The sequence below is a fragment of the Danio rerio genome, chromosome 14 (assembly GCF_052040795.2).
Source record: "Danio rerio strain M-AB ecotype USA chromosome 14, GRCz13ab, whole genome shotgun sequence".
Classification (NCBI taxonomy): Eukaryota; Metazoa; Chordata; class Actinopteri; order Cypriniformes; family Danionidae; genus Danio; species Danio rerio.
The window spans coordinates 12,351,391-12,360,861 of record NC_141034.1 but is presented as its reverse complement, the minus strand read 5'-3'; the positions used below and the strand labels follow the sequence as shown (position 1 = coordinate 12,360,861).

Genomic DNA, 9,471 nt, shown 5'->3' with positions numbered 1-9,471 from the left:
CCTCAGATCTGCCCGAGTGCCCGCTGCAGAGCAGGGGACAACTGGGGTGGTCCGCCCTTTTGCAAAGGCTATCCGCGACCTTGCGTAACAGTCATGGCATCGCAATGACGACATGAACTGCCCGCTAGCAATGCATTAACATGCTGGACCCCCCAGGCATTTAACGCAGTGCCCGTGCCCATCATCCGAGGACAGGAAACCACCGCACTCTAGACCGGGAGAATGCTCTCGTTCGCTTAGAATCGCTGGTCACAGCAGGAGGAACCCTCATCGACTCGATCAGAAAGTCTCTGAAGCGAAAATGATGGCGTTTGCTCGCTCCAGGTGTGCTTATATGCTGGGATAATTGGCTATGAAGCACACCTGTGCAAGCTTACGCTGCCAATTCATTGCTTTCATTATGAATTATGAATTATATTATGAATTATATTATGAACCCCACCACCACCGTTCTTGTTGAAGGACACTGAATAGACAGAATAAAAACAAATAATACTTCAAAAAACTGTTTTTATTCTGAAAAAACTTCTTTCCAATGGACAGAATTCCAAAAACTAATATTAACTAAATAAATCTAAATAAAACCCTGCCTGGGAGATCTGGCAGAACAAAAGTATTCTATATAATACTAAAAGATACAGCCCTGCTATTATCATCTGCCTGCCACAAAAAAGACACAAAGGTTTTTTTTTATTTATTATGTTTAAAACTGACTTGCTGGGGCAGAATGTGGCTGTGTTGATGGTTTGGTGCTTGTGGAGGATTTAGCAGAACATAGCTGTGCTGATTGAGGGGATTGATGCTTGTGGGGGGTTCACAGACAGTATCAGGAGAGGATGCTTTTAGTGCATGTGATAATACATTACATAGAAGGTTGCGCGGTGGCACAGTGAGTAGCACTGTCGCCTGACAGCAAGAAGGTTGACTTCCCGACTGGGTTCTCCCCATGTTGGCGTGGATTTCCTCCGGGTGCTCCGGTTTCCCCCACAGTCCAAACACATGCAATACAGGTGAATTGGGTAAGCTAAATTGTCCCTATTGTATGTGTGTGAAAGAGAGTGTATGGATGTTTCCTAGTGCTGGGTAGCAGCTGGAAGGGCAGCCACTGCGTAAAACATATGCTAAATGCATAAATTGGTGGTTCATTCCACTGTGGCAACCCCAGATTGATAAAGGGATTTAGCCGAAAGGAAATGAATGAATGATTATGGATAGAAGATGTTGACAGACGTTTAATATCTCTGCCTCTGCTGATTTCCCTTTTGTAAACATTATACAGTATCACTTTGTTTTATCTGCAGCACCACTGACTGTAAAATGCTTCCACACAGAACCTGAAGGGTTTTTTTTTTCTTTTGACTGGTGGAGGACCAAGAAATGGCTTAGCAGCAGTCTCACTCTTTTTCACTCTTTTTCTGGGTGCCCAAATGTATTTGAGGAGTTTCAAGTTAATAAAAAGTGACGGGAAGCTATGTTAAGGTTAACTAGCCTATAGCATATATTTTGCTGTCTGCAAAAGACAGTAATTTAGATGCACCGTATAACTCCCATAAGTGCATACTATTCGACACAACTGCAAAAGCATCGTTTTAACCTTTATAAACGAACGTTAACGTTACTCTGTCAACAGTCTATTGTCTAAATTACCGCGCTAACAGAGCTAACGTTGCATAAACAGAGCACCCGGTTGCAGACATCAATAATGCAGCGTAATAGAAAATCCCGATCAAACTCTGCTTCAACTCCGCTACAAGTTTATAAACTGCCTTTGGAACCCAATTAAGGTACAAAAATCTATTTAACAAAAATAGTGATGCAGTGAAGTATTTTTTTCGCCCAGCCGAGCCTTCTGTCTGTTGCTGTGGAGAAGCTTGTGCCAGACACCTTTTATCTCTGCCCCGCCCTCCGACTACTGACTGAGCGTCTCTCTCTCTCTCTCTCTCTCTCTCTCTCTCACTCACTCACGCGGGCATGCACTGTGGTCTCATGAGGAAACGCTGCTTTTTGAAATAGTGTTTTTCTTGCTCCCGAATACAAATAATTTTTCAAGTATTTGTTTGAATCAAGTATTCGTAAAAACACGCTATTCGTGCCTTTCCGAATACCGTATTCGGGTTCGGCTCCACCCTTAGTATCAATGATGCGTACGCACAAAAACTTTGCATGCGCCAGGTTTCAAGCTTACGTTTGGATTTACTAACAATAAAATTAATTTGGTGCATTGGTTCGTACCAACTTCATGTCTGGCGTACGTGTATTTCTTGTGTGTGTTTATTTTATTTCAATTGGCGACTCCTAGAACCAATTATGTTAAACTGCACACTACAAAGTATAGTAACAACACGTGAAAAACATTGCTATTAATTTATAATCGATAAAATGGGTTAATTGGCACAATATTTTTTTTTTACCAATTATGTGATTTAGAAAATATAAAAGCATTTGCAAATGTATACAACCCTTATGCTGAGTTCAGACTGCATGATTTACAAAGTAGTCGTGTCACAGATGTTTTCACACTGCATGACTATCTGGGCTAGCGTTTCGTTGCTGCTTTGTTTACACTGCAAGATGGATCGGCGACAAGGACTTTCACATTTCATGACTTTACAATAGAAAGAATTGGCGACAACTTCGTCCAAACTACGTCTCACAGCCAAAACACATAGTATATCTTTTGGTACTACATAATGAGATAGAAGCTTTTAATGGGGTAGAAAATGTGCATATTTGCTCACCTGGGTTTAAAGGGAATTAGCCATTTCTCCTCAACTTAAGTTGATAATAAATTAATTTCCTTCTGTATGAAACATCAAACAGACACGGGCGCTCCTAAATCCTATCAAACCTCCACTAGAATTTCCTCCATTTCGTGGGTCTAAATAAACTGAAAATGAGGACTTTTAACTTCTTCCCCAGCCTCCCGCTGGCCTGCAGGTACACACACACACACACACAAGTGGATGCTGCTATCTCATTGGCTGTTGGCGATCGACAATGTTATTTTCAGTCAAAACTCATTTCAAACGGCATGATTTGAATCGCCGACAGCTCCAGATATTTAGCACGCCAAATATATCACAGGCATCGGCAACTCATCAGCGGTTCTCTCAGATCGCGTCTTTGATAGTTCATACTGTGTTAGTGTCACTCACGTGCACGAGCACCGATTTGACTGTGATTTCAGGCATTTGTCTGCGATTTCTCAAAACCTGTCGGCGAGTCAAAATCAGGGATAAAATCACGCAGTCTGAACTAGGCATTAGTCTATGGCAATTGCAGTGTTGGCCTTATTAGAGGACATTGTCAATGGTCGAATCTGAAGGGAACGCATTTGTGGAGAGGTAAGCATGATCGAATACCCAATAAAGGGGGAGAGCATGCTCAGAGCCCGGCGGCTAATCAGCAGGCCAATCCGAAATAATAAGCAACACCTGTTTATTCTAGTGATTGGACCGGAGAGACACCCGTCTTAAGGAGAACGGGAGGAACAGTCGGGAGAGAGAGCTGAACGACGGCCACATAGTGGGAGCTGTCCTTGCAGTTGTGACTGAAAATAAAAATATTTGTTACTTACCTCAACGCCGACCCTGTCTTCTTCTTCCCACACAAAGAACATTTGTTACAGTGGTGCTGAAATCCGGGGAAGAAGAGACCTCGCCGCTAAGATGACCACTCCGTCAACCAGTCCGTTTGCAGAAGTGATCCAGGCGCTCGCGGTCCTCCACCGTGAACAGCACCAGGAGATCCTGGACATACGAGCTGAGCAGGAGGAGCGCTTTAAGGTCCTGGTGGAGGCCCAGCGCGAGGACCGCGAGCTCGTCCGGAGCATGCTGAAGCAGGGGATCCAGCCCGGATCAACATCAGCCACCCACCCTCCCATCACACTACACTAAATGGGGCCGCAAGATGACCCGGAAGTCTTCTTAGACTTGTTTGAGAAGATGGCAGGAGTGTGTGGGTGGCCCCGGGCCGATTGGCCGGTGAGAGTCATCCTGCTGCTGTCGGGCGAAGCCCAGACCGCCGCACAGCAGCTACCGGCTGAGGATCTACTGAATTATGCGCACCTGAAACGAGCCATACTTCAGCGGGCCGGCCGCAATCCGGAGGAACAACGCCAGCGCTTCCGGTCGCTGAAGCTGGAGGAAAGCGGTCGGCCCTTCATATTCGCCCAGCAGCTCCGTGACGCCTGCCGCAGATGGCTGGTGCAGGATGACCGGACCATCGATCAGATCGTCGACGCTGTGGTACTGGAACAGTTCATCGCCCGCCTTCCCTCCCGAACATCGGAGTGGGTCCAGTGCCACCGACCAGACGATCTGGAAATGGCCATCCAGCTGGCGGAGGATCACCTGGTAGCGAGGTCCAGGGTTGGCGAAGTAACCTCTCTCTCTCTCTCTCCCCCTGTCCCTCCTCTTTCTCTCTCTCCTCCTATCCCCAGGCCCAGATCGAGGGGACCGCCCATACCGACTCCCAGGAGGCGGATCCCAGGCCCGGAGCCCCAGCGCAGCACGCATCGCTGGGGCACCTATCGGGATAGAGACGGGGAGGCACGTGGCATGGGCGGGCCTACAGCTATGACGGGTCTCTCTCCGGCCCAATCAGTTGGTCCTGCTGCCCTCGGGGGTATAACGGGAAGGTCTGGGCCGGCATGTTGGCATTGCGGGGGGGGCGGATCATGCACCAGAGAACTGCTCCGTGATGGAGGTGGGTGCATTGGTCCGCCTGCCCGATGTGCCAGCAGTCGCCCCCGGTCGCGACGGGCTATACCGGATACCTGTGAGTATTAAAGGGGGTACATATCAAGCTTTGGTGGATTCGGGGTGTAATCAGACCTCCATCCACCAAAGCTTGCTTCAAGACCCGGCTTTGGATATGAGCCGCACGGTAAGGGTAAGGTGTGTACACGGGGATGTAATTCACTACCCGCTAACGGCAATAGACATTCAATTTCGGGGGAAAAAGCATATAGTGGAGGCAGCGGTTAACCCGCACCTCAAACACCCGCTAATTCTGGGAACTAATTGGCCTGGATTCAATAGATTATTGGGAGTTTTATGTGCGGGTGTTTCTTGGAAGAAGAAATCGCCGGTTAGGGGGACGTGTCGCTCAGCTGGGGGAATCCCAAGCAGTGACGTTACGCGCTGACTCAGGGGAAGGGCTGGGAATTTCCCGGTGTAAAGACTTTCCCCTGGAGCAGTCGCGTGATGATACACTAAAACATGCACTCGAAAGAGTGCAAGTTATTGATGGGAAAATCCTCCAGCCTGATCGACCCCTCTCCTATCCGTATTTTGCGGTTATTAATGATAGGGTGTATCGAGTGACCCAAGACGCTCAGACAAAAGAAGATACAACCCAGTTATTAGTACCAAAGAGCCGCCGGGAAATGCTTTTTCAGGCGGCTCATTCTAATCCTATGGCCGGACATTTAGGTCAGGCGGCCACACTAAATCGCCTCATGACCCGATTCTTTTGGCCGGGCATTCACGGTGACGTCAGCAGATGGTGCGCTGCGTGCAGTGAATGTCAGCTGGTAAATCCGCCGGCCACCCCAAAAGCGCCGTTGCGCCCTTTACCAATTATGGAGATCCCCTTCGAGAAAATTGGTATGGATCTCATCGGGCCATTAGAGCGATCCGCACGCGGGCATCGGTTTGCATTAGTTCTGGTGGATTATGCAACCCGATACCCGGAAGCAGTCGCGCTCCGTAATATCTCAGCAAAGAGCGTTGCGGAGGCGCTGTTTCGCATCATCTCCCGTGTGGGAATCCCCAAGGAGATTCTCACTGATCAAGGCACCGCGTTCATGTCACGCACGATGCGCGAGCTTTATGGATTATTGGGCATTAAATCTATTCGCACCAGCGTCTATCACCCACAAACAGACGGGCTGGTGGAAAGATTTAATCGCACGCTTAAATCAATGATCCGTAAATTCGTTCACGAGGACGTGAAAAATTGGGATAAGTGGTTGGAGCCCTTATTATTCGCTGTGCGAGAGGTTCCCCAAGCCTCCACGGGGTTTTCCCCCTTCGAGCTTCTCTACGGCAGACAGCCCAGAGGGGTTTTGGATGTTGTTAGAGAGGCTTGGGAGGACGAGCCTTCTAATAGTAAGAATGAAATTCAATATATCCTGGACCTTGGAGCAAAACTCCACACACTGGGGCGGCTCTCTACAGAGAATTTGCTTAAGGCTCAGGATGACCAACGCAGGCGATATGATAAGGGCACTAAACTCCGTAAATTTTCACAGGGAGATAAAGTACTTGTACTGCTACCCACTTCCAGCTCTAAATTACTCGCCAAGTGGCAAGGGCCGTTTGTGGTCACACGACGAGTCAGTGATCTCGATTACGAGGTGGTTCGTTCGGACAGGGCTGACTCACGTCAGATTTATCACATTAATCTGCTTAAGCAGTGGAGGGAGCCGGAGGATGTGGCGCTGGCTACGCTTGTTACTAACGAGGATGACCTGGGGCCGGAGAGCTCCGGCCGAGAACGGCCGAGCGCTCTGGTCACCGGGGGCGATCATCTCTCAGCGAGCCAGCTCCTCGACATCCGGCACCTCCAACGTGAATACTCTGACGTGTTTTCGCCCCTGCCCGGTCGTACTAACCTGATTCAGCACCATATCGAGACCGAACCGGGCGTGGTCGTTAGGACCCGGCCGTATCGCCTACCTGAACACAAGAAAAAAGTGATTCAGGAAGAATTGAATAATATGTTGAAAATGGGAGTAGTAGAAGAATCCAACAGCGACTGGGCCAGCCCGATTGTCTTGGTACCTAAGACGGACGGCTCGGTCCGGTTCTGTGTGGATTATCGCAAGGTGAATGCTGTGTCGAAATTCGACGCTTATCCAATGCCGCGTATTGACGAGTTGCTCGACCGGTTAGGTGCTGCTCGATATTACTCGACATTGGATTTAACGAAGGGCTATTGGCAGATCCCCTTATCTCCATTATCCCGCGAAAAAACAGCCTTCACTACGCCGTTTGGATTGCACCAATTTGTGACGCTTCCGTTCGGGCTGTTCGGGGCGCCGGCGACGTTCCAGCGCCTGATGGACAAAATACTCGGCCCTCACGCAGCATATGCCGCTGCTTATTTAGACGACATCATCATTTACAGTAATGATTGGCAGCGGCATATGCAACATCTGAGGGCGGTATTGTCGGCGCTGAGACGGGTATTGTCGGCGCTCCCCGGCCTGAGGCGGGCGGTGGGGGTATGTGGAGAGGTAAGCATGATCGAATACCCAATAAAGGGGGAGAGCATGCTCAGAGCCCGGCGGCTAATCAGCAGGCCAATCCGAAATAATAAGCAACACCTGTTTATTCTAGTGATTGGACCGGAGAGACACCCGTCTTAAGGAGAACGGGAGGAACAGTCGGGAGAGAGAGCTGAACGACGGCCACATAGTGGGAGCTGTCCTTGCAGTTGTGACTGAAAATAAAAATATTTGTTACTTACCTCAACGCCGACCCTGTCTTCTTCTTCCCACACAAAGAACATTTGTTACAGCATTTTTTTGGGATCACAATGATTTTCTAGCCCACGATGATGACTGGCTTATTAGCCGTTTCAGATTTCCAACAGCTATCCTCTTGGAGCTCTGTGCTGAGTTGGGTCCAAATTTGGAAAAAGAGACAGCGAGGAGGCTCCAAGGTGGCAGGGTGCGTGATGGGTGGCTTCTTGGGGAGTTATGTCACCGTACCTTGTGTTCTCACTCTCTCCAGTTCTATGTTACAGATTACCTTCAGTCACCTGCTTTTCTAGTATTCACAGATCATCGGAGTAATTCGCTCCACCTGTTTCTCATCCCTTTGTTCCTATTTATATCACATCATTTCCCTTCATGTTTGTCTGTCTGTTGTCGTTGGTGTGTGTGTATAACGGTCTGTTACTCACCCCATATTTGTGTCCAGGGCTGCCAGTGAACAAGTCTCCCGTTGTTTCTGGACTGTTTTCCCACGGCACTCCCCCGGCACTCACCCGATTGGGTTTTTTTTGTTCCTTTGCAAAGACTTTCTCCTTAATAAACACTTTGTGTTCTGCACTTGAGTTCACTCCTTCTTCTACCCGTGACAAGTTATGTATTTAAAGATATTATTCCAGCTAAGTATTTTATTTTATAGAGTGTAATTCCTTGACTGCACTTGAGGAGACCACAATTGTTTATTAAAGATGTGGCTGTTAACCCCCCTCAACTATCCACAAACTGACCAAGAGCGCAGATACAATGATGCCCATTCTCGCACTCGGTTAGCAGGCGATTGAGCAGCTGAAATGCCAGTGACGCTACCTTGATAGGAGTGAAGGGGTGCTGCTATACCGCCCTAACAAAGTGTTCCTCTATTACATCTGTATCTCCCACAGACACGGAAACTACTCCAGACAGTAAAGTGTCGTCCACAATTGAGGCAACTCTCTCCACAAAGGGAGTTAGTTCAGCATCCCCGGTTCCCCTGGCTGTTCGGTCCACACTTTGACGGTGCATCGCTGTTCTCCTCTTAACCTGCACCTTTACATCGAACCATTTATTTTTTTAATCATGTTTTATTTCGATGTTCAGACCCCACTGCGTTAACCGCGCCAGCTAAACTCTCCCACTCTATTGTACTCTTTTGTTATTAGTTCCGGAGGACAAATTTGCAAATAACACAGTTTTTCTCCGGTCTACCTCCGATAGGAGCACCTCCAATTCACATTCTATGAAGTTTCTCTTCTTGCTTGCTTTTGCCATTGCTTTTTCATTTGGTTTTGTCAAAGTGCAGTCATTACCATATTTATTCAGGGGAGGAGACAGAGACGAGTTTTGCGCACGTGCCCTCAGTTTCACATTAATTCGGATGTATAAAGAGAATATGCGTGGCATTGTACGCAGTGTTTCATACATCCGATTTTTTTTACTGAGTACGGACATTTACAGCTCTGTCCGTACGCAATGTTTTAGTATTAATTCAACGCAAGTCATTGTACATGAGGCCCCAGGTCTGTTTAAATTATGTTGTAAAAGCCGCTAGTTGCACCCCAGTGTTTTCCAATGTGCAGTCTATAGCCACTGTCTGGTTTGTAACAACTCTGCTCACCCCTCTTTATATCCAGCTGGGAAGTTGGTGGGGTTTTGAGCCGCACTGACCGCTTTCATCAATTGTTGATAACACATGGCTCTGCCCAAGCCCATCAGCAGAAGCCATGTCATCAAAGTTCTGAATAGATAGATATATTCAATATGCTCCAGGGAGAGAGCAGCCATGCACACAACGCCCCACTTCTCCCACCCGTCCATCTTGTCAGTGGCGGTTCTAGACCAGAGTGACTGGGGGGGCCGGGCAGGGGGCACTTGTTCTTTTAGGGGGTACACTTTAACATACATCACAAACTATTTAAACAATTATTCGAAGTCATTTTTTTTTGCATCACTCTGCAGTCTTGATAAACATTTATTCATTAATTTTCTTTTCG

At 47.9% G+C, this 9,471-nt stretch overlaps 1 long non-coding RNA gene across 1 annotated transcript; it reads left to right on the top strand.

Annotated features, from left to right (window-relative positions):
• The first annotated feature begins 1,357 nt into the window (after nucleotides 1-1,357).
• Nucleotides 1,358-8,994, top strand: LOC147833876 (uncharacterized). Its single transcript, XR_015507197.1, has 3 exons — nucleotides 1,358-3,336; nucleotides 7,528-7,705; nucleotides 8,096-8,994. It is a non-coding gene; the product is annotated as an uncharacterized LOC147833876 (long non-coding RNA).
• Nucleotides 8,995-9,471: the final 477 nt, after the last annotated feature.